The sequence below is a fragment of the Saccopteryx bilineata genome, chromosome 6, assembly GCF_036850765.1.
Source record: "Saccopteryx bilineata isolate mSacBil1 chromosome 6, mSacBil1_pri_phased_curated, whole genome shotgun sequence".
NCBI classification, from domain to species: domain Eukaryota; kingdom Metazoa; phylum Chordata; class Mammalia; order Chiroptera; family Emballonuridae; genus Saccopteryx; species Saccopteryx bilineata.
Window position 1 is genome coordinate 109,146,437 of NC_089495.1, and position 12,524 is coordinate 109,158,960.

General features: G+C 40.9%; 1 protein-coding gene across 1 annotated transcript in view; it reads left to right on the forward strand.

The window, feature by feature from the left end:
* WDFY2 (WD repeat and FYVE domain containing 2) overlaps positions 1-12,524 on the forward strand; it is a 199,556-nt gene that overhangs the window by 113,411 nt on the left and 73,621 nt on the right. The gene's annotated exons all lie outside the window — the stretch shown is intronic.

Consider the following 12,524-nt stretch of genomic DNA (forward strand, 5'->3'; position numbering starts at 1 on the left):
CTTAATTCCCTGTAGCATTCAAATATAATTCTGTAAATTTGTATAACTTTGTAAAGATAGCACAGACTCTACATTTATTCTAAAGAGTAGATTCAGATAAACCCTTCAGTTATATATCTTGAGGGAACTAAAGTTATTAGAGATTGGGATCTCAGATTTTACTGCTTTTAATCTTCTTTTTGCATGTGTTTTCAACTAGTGTAAAGTAACAAACTGGTCTGGTAAATTCTCTATTTTGGTAACTTACCCAGTATGTCTTGCCTTTAGTTCTAGGCAAGAGAGGCCCTGCTTGGGGACCCATGAATTAGAGGACTCTACTCTGGCCAACTTCACCACTTCACCACAGCATGAAAGATTTGAAAGGCCAGGGGTGTGTGCCCATCTTAAGCCCTTACTCTGCCCCCACCTTGCTCTGGGTACCGGATAAAACTAGTATAGTCTTAGCCTGGAGGATGGCTAAGGTTTGAGGTGGGTAGGACATCTACACATGGGCACAGGGACCCTCAAGGTGTTGATTGAACTGGGGAATGTAAAGAGAAGGGTGTGGGCTGGTCCTCCCCGTCATCACACCATGGCATAGAACTTCAGGGAGTCCAAAAGTTCTAAATTTGTATCTGTACCTTGAGGCGGTTGAAAGTATATTTGTCAAGAATGGAGGAAAACACCATATTTTATTTAATGGCTTAACTTGCTTATTTTAATTTTTGAATATGTATTTCAACCTATGGAATGTAGGTCTCCATTGATCTGACCCCTACAAGGAGTCTGAAGAGGTGGATCTGAAATTTTCCATTTGATCTTTATCAAAACATTTGTTTGGTGACTTTAATATTGTAAAATGTATATCAGCCTATTAACAAATATTTATGGAATTTCTAAAATTTTGAATGCATTTGATAGCTCTGTACACTCTATTCCCTAGGAGGACAGAAGAGAAATTCATGGTACAGATCTTGTCTACTTTAAGGAGAGCCATTTTTAAAAAGTGGGAAGTGGGGGGGAGGTATGTTTCTATTTTTAAAAGCTAAAGGGAGATAATTGGATTGCCTAATGAACTAAAGTATTTATTAGAAGGGAAATCTGAAAAGGTGAGAGTGGGGACCCATATATTGCCCAATAATAGTTCATGGACTGGTATCTATAACACTCACTATCCTTGAGAAGACTTAAGTGTGTACGACATATGAGTGATTCTTGGCATTTTTGGAATCAGTGTAGGTGGTTAATGGGTGCTGATAAGTTTGGTTTTGAAGGCAAGATAGGTGAGCCAAGTAAATTATGGAGAGTTCTGGCTATTTATTGTATGTAAAAGAAGAGACTGCCTTCGCCACTATTTCTGTAGCAAATGAAGCAGCTGGAGAAGCAAGCATGGATCAGAGACGGGACTGAGGTGCTTTTCTTGGTGCAGCAGTTTCAGTGTCTGGACAGCAACCTCTCTCAGCCCTGGTCTTCTAAACAAGATTAAGGGCCCCGCTTATACGAAATAATTTCCTTAAAAGAACCTCTTTTATGTTGCTGAAGAAGATGAATACCCTACCTATTCTCATCTGAAGACCTCTGAGTTCAGGAAAGGTATATTGAGAGCACAGCATGTTGAGGTCCAGAATTCTCAGTGCTCACTACGGTAACAGGTTTTTTTTTACTGAAAAGACTTAGAGTTTCAGCTGTTTAACACTTTACTTTCTGGACACGAGCAGTCTATTCAGAGACTTTACATTCTCTGTTCCTTGAATGTAGTAAATAGATTTTAAAAAGAAATACTGGTTAACTTGTTTGAAAACAAAGAAAGGAGGAAATCAGAAAGTATATCCTTATTTCATTTTGTTTTACTGAATAAAACGATTTAAGAGGCAGTTAACCTTATGTAACTGAGTAGTAGATTAGGAAGTAGAACTAAATATAAACTATTCTTTCAAAAATTTAACTGCCAAAGGAAGGAGAAAGATGGTAAGCACTGGAACAAGCTGTAATAGTAGACAAGCAGCAAAAGTGTCCAGAAAAATTTGGAGAATTTAGCTTCGGGAAAGAATGGGGAGACTTTTGAGACAGGAGGGAAAGACAGACAGTTTAGAGATATAGGAGAGGAACGGTCTTTTATTTTTCCCATGAACAAACAAGTTAGAGCACCAACTGACAGAAGCTAAAATGGGATGGGGGCATATTTTCATGTCTGTATCTTGCTTTTCCTGATCTTATAGCCCCAAACCCCTTCTGCCATCTTGGTCTGCAAAGTCTCAGTTGTCTCGCAAGGTGTTTTTCAAATGCTGTCTTTTCCCCTTTATACTCCCCCCCTTTTTTTCTTTTTCACAGGTGGTTCTGAGCCCTACCTATTGAAATTAATCACACACAGTACTCAGTAGGTTAGCTGTATTGTATTGCTTATTTAGCTTGTTTTGTAAAAAGTTTTGAAGTCTTTTCCATTAAACACAGTATTGAATGTGAAGGGCTTGATCGGTCTTTTTATTCATCTCCTCTCCCAGAGGGTCTTAGTGTGGGTCCTTATACAAATTAGGGACACAATGAAGAATTTATTCAATAAGTTGTTGACTAAAGTAAAAACACTATTATTACTTAGTATAGCTAGTTGTAATAAATGCCTTCTTAAGTTCTGAGATAGTTTATTTGTATAAGTCTGTTGCTGTTCAAAATATTTTTCGCAATGAATTATCCTGTATAGAGGAAGAAGTAATGCCAGTGAGTTTTCAGAAATGCCTTCTGTTCTAATGTTGAAAGAAGTCAGCCCGATTGTACTAACTGCTACTTATGCTAAAATAGAACTTTAAAGTTTACTGTCATAATAATTCATGTATTCTAGCCAATCAACATATATTTAAATAGATTATTTAAGCAAAAGATTATGCTCATTTCTAACATGTGGCTTCTGGTCTCAGAGAGCTTATCTTTCAGTTGGGGGAAAGTGTAGTTATGAAATCAGTTAAATACACACACAAAATAACAGCAAAAGTAACAGTACACCATTGAGTGTAATGTTGGCAAGGCTGAGATCAGAAGAGAGTGGGAGTGGTCTGGTCTGGGTCAGCTCCTTGGAGATTGGATGTCAGCTGAATTTAGAAGATGGGCTAGGATTTGATTAGCTAAAGATAAGACATAAAAAAGAAAAACATGAGGGTGAGAAAGGGCAATAAATGTTTGGAGGGAATTGTTTGGAGAGAAACCAACAGTTTGGGGAGAGGATTAATGGTATATAAAATATAAAATATAGTTGGGGTTTAATTATAAAAAGCTTGATGCAAGGTGAATAGTTAGCATTAGGTAAAGGAACTGGATTCCTGACGGGGAAGATCTCCCCCCATCACTACTTAGGAAGACTTTCTAAGGTATTTAGGAGGGATAATAGACTAGTGAGGAAATGTCCAAACAAAGAAATTAAAGAATTTCCATTAAACTAATTTTTACCAACCCTACTGAATAATGGCTGTAGAGGTATATATACAGTATAATCATCTTTATAACTATATTTCTTTTTCATCAAAACTTTTTTTTTTTGACAGAGACAGAGAGGGTCAGAGAGAAGAACAGATAGGGACAGACAGACAGGAAGGGAAAGAGATGAAAAGCATCAATTCTTCGTTGAGGCTCCTTAGTTGTTCATTGATTGCTTATTCGTTCATTGCTTTCTCATATGTGCCTTGACTGGGAGCTACAGCAGAGCAAGTGACCCCTTGCTCAAGCCAGTGACCTTGGGCTTCAAGCCAGCAACCTCTGGGCTCAAGCCAGTGACCATGGGGTCATGTCTATGATCCCACGCTCAAGCCAGATGAACCCACACTCAGGCTGGTGGCTTCAGGGTTTTGAACCTGGTCCTCCACATCCCAGTTCGATATACTCTATCCACTGCACCACACTGCCTGGTCAGCTCTTCATCAAAACTATTAATGAGGGCCCTGGCCAGTTGGCTCAGTGGTAGAGCGTCGGCCTGGCGTGCAGAGGTGCTGGGTTCGATTCCCGGCCAGGGCACACAGGAGAAGCGCCCATCTGCTTCTCCACCCCTCCCCCTCTCCTTCCTCTCTGTCTCTCTCTTCCCCTCCCACAGCCAAGGCTCCGTTGGAGCAAAGATGGCCCGGGCGCTGGGGATGGCTCCTTGGCCACTGCCCCAGGCGCTAGAGTGGCTCTAGTCACAACAGAGCGACACCCCGGAGGGGCAGAGCATCGCCCCCTGGTGGGCAGAGCGTCGCCCCCTGGTGGGCATGCCGGGTGGATCCCGGTCGGGCGCATGCGGGAGTCTGTCTGACTGTCCCCGTTTCCGGCTTCAGAAAATACAGGAAAAAAAGGAAAAGAAAAAAAAAACTATTAATGAACCAAAATTTTTACTAAAATCTTGCCAAGATAAATGTGTAGTTATTGGAAATTTCTTGAAGAAGGCCCCAAAATGATAAAAATCTCTGCTTTCTGAAAATTAATTTCATGTATGTGTTATGGGAAGTTTAATTGTGATGAGAGGAAAAGAGTGACCTATATAATGGTTAACATTCAGAATAGTCATCATTGTACAAAAAGAAATAATACTGACCATGTATAGATTTGTTGTTTTTCTAGTTCTTATGGTTATTATATTCTTATCATATATATCACTTTTAGTATGGATTATCCAAAGGAACGAGAACAATAAAGAGAGCTAAACATTTATTTGGCAGCTACTGTGCACCAGGCTCTCTGCTTTACATACATCACTTCATCCAGCTTTACAATAATCCGGTGTAGGTAGTATTGCTCACATTTCTCAGGTAAGGACACTAAGACCCGGAGAGTACATGTGTCTCCTCTGGCTTGCTTATCCAGGAAGCAGCTCTCAGCAGAGCTAGAGACTTCTGTGTGTTTTGAAGCCTGGGCTTTTCCCTCATCCCACTCTACTGTCCTGGAGCCACTCTGCATTTTTAAAGAATTTCTGTGAAAGGCTGTTGTTCCCTGCCTAATACCTCATTTGTTTATGAGTCTTGCTTAGCTAAGAAGTAGCTCTCAGTAGAGCGAGAAACTCTGAGCTTTGAAGGCTGTGCTTTTTCCTCACCCCACTCTACTATCCTGCAGAGATCGTGTCTGCTTCAGTGTTGTATCCTAACAGAATTCCTGGACCATTGTGGGTGCTTTTTAAAAGGTCTGTTGAATGAAGGACAGAGGCATTTCAGTTTTTGTAGGATGCTAACACCAAAGTTGGGCACTTAGCTGGCAGGACAACTTGTTTTCAATAGTTGATACAATATGAGTGAATCCTGTGTTTAAGTGACTGGTTTGGGCCTTCATTTAAACATTTGATGTTCAGCTCTGCTTCCTGAAATTTATACACAGATACATTAAGCAAGCAACTAAGAAACTTAGGTAGAAATACAGTGTGTTCTTGAGAGTTTGTAGGACCCTAAATTTTGCTGTTAATAAGTCTTTCATTGCCTCTTTTTCAGGTAAGACTAGAAATCTGAACTTTGGGACTTATTGAAGGAATATGGCTTCATCATTTATTATCACTTGGAGATTCATATTTTGTAATTAAATTAACAACTTTACAGTAGCATTACTTTGTGTTCATCTATTTCACCAATTGTATTCCTTGATGTTCTGAATTTGTTTCACATGATGAAATTCAGAATGTCATGTCTTGGCAGAATCTCATAGATGGGAAATCTGTGTCGGAGGTCACAGTAAAGAGTTCTTGTTGTAACAGTGAATCAGAAAGTGCCCCCCCCCTTCCAGAAGACCTGCAGCTTCAAGGGAGAGGAATGCAGTTTCAGTAAGAGAGGATGTTACTTTTCCAAGTAAAAGGAGAAGTTATCTCTTTAAAGTGTTGACCTTTAACAAATAACCAGACAATTTTTCTAGCAAAATTGGTTTATTTGGGAACAACAAAGAATTACATGCATTCTGATGATGAACCAAGCACAAATCCAGAGAAACAAAGGAGAGGAACACACTTTTATTGGACTTGGGAGGAGCTGTTGTACACAAAGAGTCCATTGGGGGAGACTAAAAGTTTAATATATAGTGTCTTTCCATGGACTAAGTTATGGCAGTCTCCCATTGACTGAACTGTTATTGGCAAGGAAGACACCGTTCTTCTTTCTGCTGAGGTAAAGTAGTATCACTTCCTTCAGAGATGCAAGGTAAATCTCTTTCTGTTGTGGTCAGTTGTGTATGTTGAGTTACTTGTGTATGCGAGTTCTCTCTTTTAACCTCCTGATTCTATTTTAAGTTTATATTAATTTTCACAAGAATATAATACTCAGTATCCTCTAGAATGAAATCCAAGAATCGTCATAGCTGTTTCTATGAAACCAGGATCTTAAACTCTGTTTTATTATATTCAGAAGGTCCAAGGTATTGTAATACAGGTATTGATCGACTTACGACCTATGCAACTTACGACCATTCAACTTTACGACCAGAATCGCTAGCCACGACTGCTCCGTGTCTGGCAGCGCAAGCGTTGCTCAGCTGGGCATACGACAGTGAGGACCAGCTTCCGGCAGCACTACCATCTCCGTATGCACCATTTCAACTGTTATCCCAGACTCGGTACAGCAATTTGTGTTTCGTGTCTTGGATATTTTTCATCAAACCCCTCCCAAGATGTCTACCAAGAGGAAATTGTCTTTGTCTACGCCTCAGCCTGCCAAGAAGGAAAGAAAGGCCATCGATCTCGACATGAAAATGAAGGTAATTAAGCAATATGAAGAAAGAAAGAAAGTGAATGTGATTGCACATGATACGAAGTTATCACACTCGACTGTGTCAACGATTTTGATAAAGAAAGAATTCGTGAAGCTGTGAAAGTTTCTGCACCCATGCGATGAACAGTTATAACAAAGCAATGAAGCGGGCCCATCCATGAAATGGAGAAATTGCTATATATTTGGATGGAAGATCAAATTTAAAAGCGGACACCATTAAGTCTTTTTACTGTGCAGATGAAGGCGAGAAGTCTATTTCAGACTCTGAAGGAGTGTGCTGGAGAAGATTACAGTCAAGAATTTGTAGCAAGCACTGGCTGGTTCCAGAGATTCAAAAAAAGATTCCAAATGCATAGTGTTCGAGTGACTGGAGAGGCAGCGAGTGCGGATGAGGAAGGAGCACGTAAGTTTGTTGATAGTCTGGATGAATTAATTACAGATGAGGGATATCGAATATCTAGCAGAACAGATTTTCAATGTTGATGAAACTGGATTATTTTAGAAACGGATGCCAGCACGTACTTATATTCACAAAGAGGCCAAAAGCATGCCGGGATTTAAAGCATTTAAGGATAGGCTAACTCTGCTGCTTCGCGGGAACATCGCAGAGTTTAAGCTGAAGCCGTTCTTAATTTATCGCTCAGACAACCCGCATGCGTTCAAGAATGTTAACAAGCACTCACTGCCCATCTACTTTCGTTCTCAACGTAAAGCATGGATGACACAGGGATTGTTTGAAGACTGGTTTATGAGCTGTTTTATTCCTCAAGTTCGAGAATATTGTTTGGAGAAAGATACTCCTTTCAAGATTTTATTGCTACTCGATAATGCGCCTGGACACCTACCACATCTAGGCGATCTCCATCCAGATATAAAATTAGTTTTTCTTCCACCAAATACGACTCCACTCATCCAGCTTAAGGTTCGATTGCTACATTAAAGGCCAACTATCTCTAAACACCTTCGCTCAAGCAATATCCACTATAGATACTGACTCAGAACTAACATTGCAAGATTTTTGGAAACACTACAACATTTTGATGTGTATCAAGAATATCGCTACCACCTGGGAGGTTGTGACAACAAAGTGCATGAATAGCATCTGAAAAAATTGTGTTAAGCGCTATGTTAATGATTTTGACGGATTTGACAGTGAAGATGAACTTGAAACGATTCTGGAAAAAACAGTAAAACTCGCTAAAGACCTTTCTTTGGAGTGTGAAATGGAAGATGTCGAAGAGTTGCTAGACAAAGAATCCAGAGAACTTACAAATGAAGAGCTAATTGAATTGGAAGAAGAAAGAGAGGTGGAAGAAGAAAGAAGAGAGGCAGAGAAAGAAGAGGAGAAGCCAGAAAGAAAGTTCACCACTAAGGGATTATCAGAAGGTTTATCTTTACTGATAAACTTCTTATACATTTCGAAGCAATGGACCCAAACATCGAACGATTTGCAAGGATTGAACAGATGGCGCACAATGTGTTTCGTCCGTATCATGAAATTTATGAAGAAAAAAAGAAACATACAATTCAGACAAAGCTCATCATGTTTATGAAAAAACCAACTCCGATAACCCCAACTGCTGCCTCAGATGACGACATCAATGATCCGCAGCCAAGCACCAGTGGCCAATAAAATATTTCGTACATGTTTATATATTTTGATGTTTTACAATTGGGAAAATGTTTCCTATGGTATTTTTTACACCTGTATTTTGTATTTTTGTATGCACCTGTATTTTGTAATTTTGTATGTTTTGCAAATATTAAACCAGTTGTACTAGTAATGCAGTGTTTTACTTAAACCTGACAAATGTAAAAATAAGAAACAAAATGGTGTAGCTCTGGCCGGTTGGCTCAGTGGTAGAGCGTCGGCCTGGCGTGCAGAAGTCCCGGGTTTGATTCCTGGCCAGGGCACACAGGAGAAGCGCCCATCTGCTTCTCCAACCCTCCCCCTCTCCTTCCTCTCTGTCTCTTCCCCTCCCACAGCCGAGGCTCCATTGGAGCAAAGATGGTCTGGGCGCTGGGGATGGCTCCTTGGCCTCTGCCCCAGGCGCTAGAGTGGCTCTGGTCGCAACAGAGCAATGCCCCAGATGGGCAGAGCATCGCCCCCTGGTGGGCAGAGCTTCGCCCCTGGTGGGCGTACTGGGTGGATCCCGGTCGGGCGCATGCAGGAGTCTGTCTGACTGTTTCTCCCTGTTTCCAGCTTCGGAAAAATACAAAAAAAAAAAAAAAAAAAAAAGAAACAAAATGGTGTAGAGATGATACAAATAGCATAAAATGAACAAAGAAAATTATGATATATAACAAAAGAAAATTATGATAAAATATGACTTAAAGATTTTTATAACATCATTTCACAGTACTATACATATAGCCTACTCAACTTAACGACCAAATCATGTTATGACCAGTCTGTCGGAACCAATCATGGTCATAAGTGTACTTGTCATAGTCCTTGAACATTGTCAGACAGCTAGTCGTCACCTGTTGCAGTGTATCAGTTCCTGGTATATTACTTTCCTAAGGCCACTGTAACAAAGTACTGCAAGCTGGTGGCTTATAAAAAACAGAATTTGTTCTCTCACAGTTCTGGGGGCTCTAAGTCTGAAATCAAGGTATGGAAAAGGCCATGATTTTTCTAGAGGCTCTAGGAGAGAATTCTTTTCTTTTCCTAGCTGCTGGGGTTGCTGGAAATTCTTGGCATTCCTTGGCTTATAGATAGGTCACTTTAATCCCTCCCCCATCTTTTCATCCTCCTCCTTTCTGTCTCTTTCTTCATATGGCCTTCTTATAAAGATACCAGTCATTGGGTTAAGGGCTCACCCTAACCCAACTTGTGATCTCATTTAACTAAATACATCTGTGAAGACCTGAGTTCCAAATAAGGTCACATTCTGAGGTTCCAGGTGGATATGAATTGTGGGAGGACACTATTCAACTTAGTGTATATGGTGTTGGGCAAATGAGTTTGTAAAATTTGTATTTTTTGAGTTTGCTCGCTTATATTGTTAAGAAATGGTGCTGGGCAGCCACGTGTGTGCTTGCACTCAGAGCAGTGCAGTTGATTGCAAATTGGGGATTGCGTTCCTGCTTGGGAAGGGCCATTGTCTTGCTAATGTTTGCTGGAGGAGGGGTCTTTGTGGGCCCAGGCAGTTTTGCAGGGAGAGTGGAGAGAATGCAGAGTGCTGAAGAAGCCAGTTTTGCAGAAGAGAAGTGTAGATGGAGAATCAAAGTGGAGGGGCTTTGCAAGCTCCACTGAGACTGGTGGGGCCTTTGATTCTAGGAAGAACTGGAGAAGATTCTCCCGGTTGTGGAACCGAAGGATGCATCAGGGTTTTGGGAGCCCTGAATGAAAGGGGAAGTGTTTTCCCTGCCTGTTTGCTTGTTGGCCGGTGCAAGACTTTAATAAAGGAATGGCCCACTGTTGGTCAAATAAGTTTGTAAAATACGATGTTTATGTTTGCTCACTTATAGTTTGCATTGTGGGCTAGGCAGCATCAGGTATATGTGGTCTGTGAAATTACAAATTACCTTCTTGTTTGAGAAGGGCCATTGTTTTGCTAATGTTTGCTGAGAAGAGGTTTTTGTGCCATAAAGTTTTGAAAAGAGAGAGCAGAAGGAAAAGAAGGGGAAAGAAGCCATGTTTACAGAGTGAGAGAAGAGAATGCAGAGTGCTGAAGAGAAAGCCATGTTGGCAGGGAAAGAGAAGGTGTGCAGATGGGGAACCAGAGCTGAGGGGCTTTTGCGAGCTCTGCTGAGACTAGTTAGGCCTTTGATTCTACGAGGAACTGGAGAAGATTCTCCTGGTCGTGGAACCGGAGAATGCGTCAGTGGCTTTGGGAGCCCTGAGTGAAAGGGAAGTGTTTTCCCTGTGTGTTTGCTCATCAGGCGGTGCGAGACTTTAATAAAGGAATGGCCCACCATTTTTTGGCTCCACTGTTTCTTGACCATCTGCCTGAATCCAATGAGAACTTGCATGTCCATGATGACAGCGGCCACTGGCCAGACACCTGGTAATATTGTATCTGTGGTATTTTCTTAACAGTGTTCTGTTGATTAGGAATCAATTTTCTGAATGTGTAATATGATGCCTTCAGGAGGAGGTATCCAAAGATATTAAAAGTGTATGATTCAAAATCCCCTTGGGGGAGATAAGAAAAGATTAAGATTGAAAGGGGCCTTAACCTTAATCTAATGCCACCCTTTCCTAAATTAAATGACACATTGGGTAGGTCACAAATGGAGATAGTGGTGTCAGCTGGGACCTCCCTGAACATTGCGTAGATTTTTTTATTATAGCAGGCTGATTTCTTCACACAACTAGGACAGCCCAGTTGCAAGGAATTGCCCTAGGATGGTCTCAAATGAACTGAAAGCTTTTGTTATTCCATATATCAAGCCATTGCTAGAAGGATGAAAAAAAGAGAGAATTTGAGCGTTTAACATAATGAGGTGTTTTGGATAAGTTATTATTGTGGGTTATAATGAACCTACAGGGAGGGCATGCATCTGAATAGTGAGATCACATTCTATAGTGATGACAGTGTAAACCCTGAGAAAGAAGACACCTACTAAGAAGAACTCCTGGCTGCTAATTGGGATTAAATTTAAAACAAAAACAAAAAAACCAGCAGAGCCAAACAGTCATTTCTATACAGGGAACTCTTGTGCAAACTGCACTTCAGGAAGAAGCCTGCACTGATCTGCCTACCTGCATTGTTCCCGCCATCTGCGCCAGTCCTTACAGAGGAGTTTTTGGAATCCTATTTCAACCAATAGGGTGAAGGCTTTTCCTATTCAATTGGAACTGAGCTACAACCAACCAGAGTGGCTCTAATTCTAACAAATCAGGACAGTGCCTTTTGAACCAACCAAACTGAGAGGATTTGGAGTCCTCATTTGCGTGAGGACAAATCAATCAGGGACCAGCAGTGGGGACATCTGTCAGTATAAGCCAGCTCTCCTCTGTCTCGGGGAGCAAACTTTCTTTTGCCACAGAAGTCTGCAGACTACACCTTCCTTGGTTGGGGCTAGAGCTGAAACACCACAGACATCTCACTGGAGCAGAGCAGGCCAGTGCAGGAGCAGAGGGGCAATCTTGTGCATATTGGAGTAGAGCAGAGCAGAGCAGAGTTGAGCTGCCTACCTGAAGAGGGTCCTGGCCCCAGGGCTGCCTCACAGCTGTGCTATTTTTATAGCTGTGCTGTATCACCATGGAGCTTTTTGCACTGAATGAAGTTTCCTTCTTCACTGCCCCCCAAATTGGGGATTTCTGTTAGTGTTGAACTGGTACCAACAACTATCAGTTGACATGAGTAATCTATGATAAAGCACTGTCTTCTGTATCCAAATTGAATGTACATTTGGGCCACTTCTGCTGGAGCGAAAGCATTTTGAAAAGTTTCCCCTTGATTAGCTCTCAGAGACACCAGTTGTGTAGCTGACTTGTCAATCATCAGGATGCATTCTAAGTTTTGTTCTTACAGAAGAATTGCTGCTGCTTCTGGACTTTTCCTACTTTCCAGGATTGCTAGTATGATACCATACGTGAATATAATGTCCTAACTATGAGGTCAGCAGAGGGTGGACTTGAAGCAAGTTCCAGGAGGTCCTATATTCAGAGAAATTTGGACCTAGAATCCATAGTACCTCCTTTTTTTTCAACTCTTACATAACTTCACTATTATTTATACTAACTTATAATTCATTGTTACATAGTTTCTGTCACAAAAGATCACCAAGTCTTTTCATAATTTTGTGGTGCTGGACTTTCTAATGTGAAGAGTTCTTTTAATGGATTGCTACATAGTTATATCTTCTAAGCTTGTGCTAATTACAATGAATTTA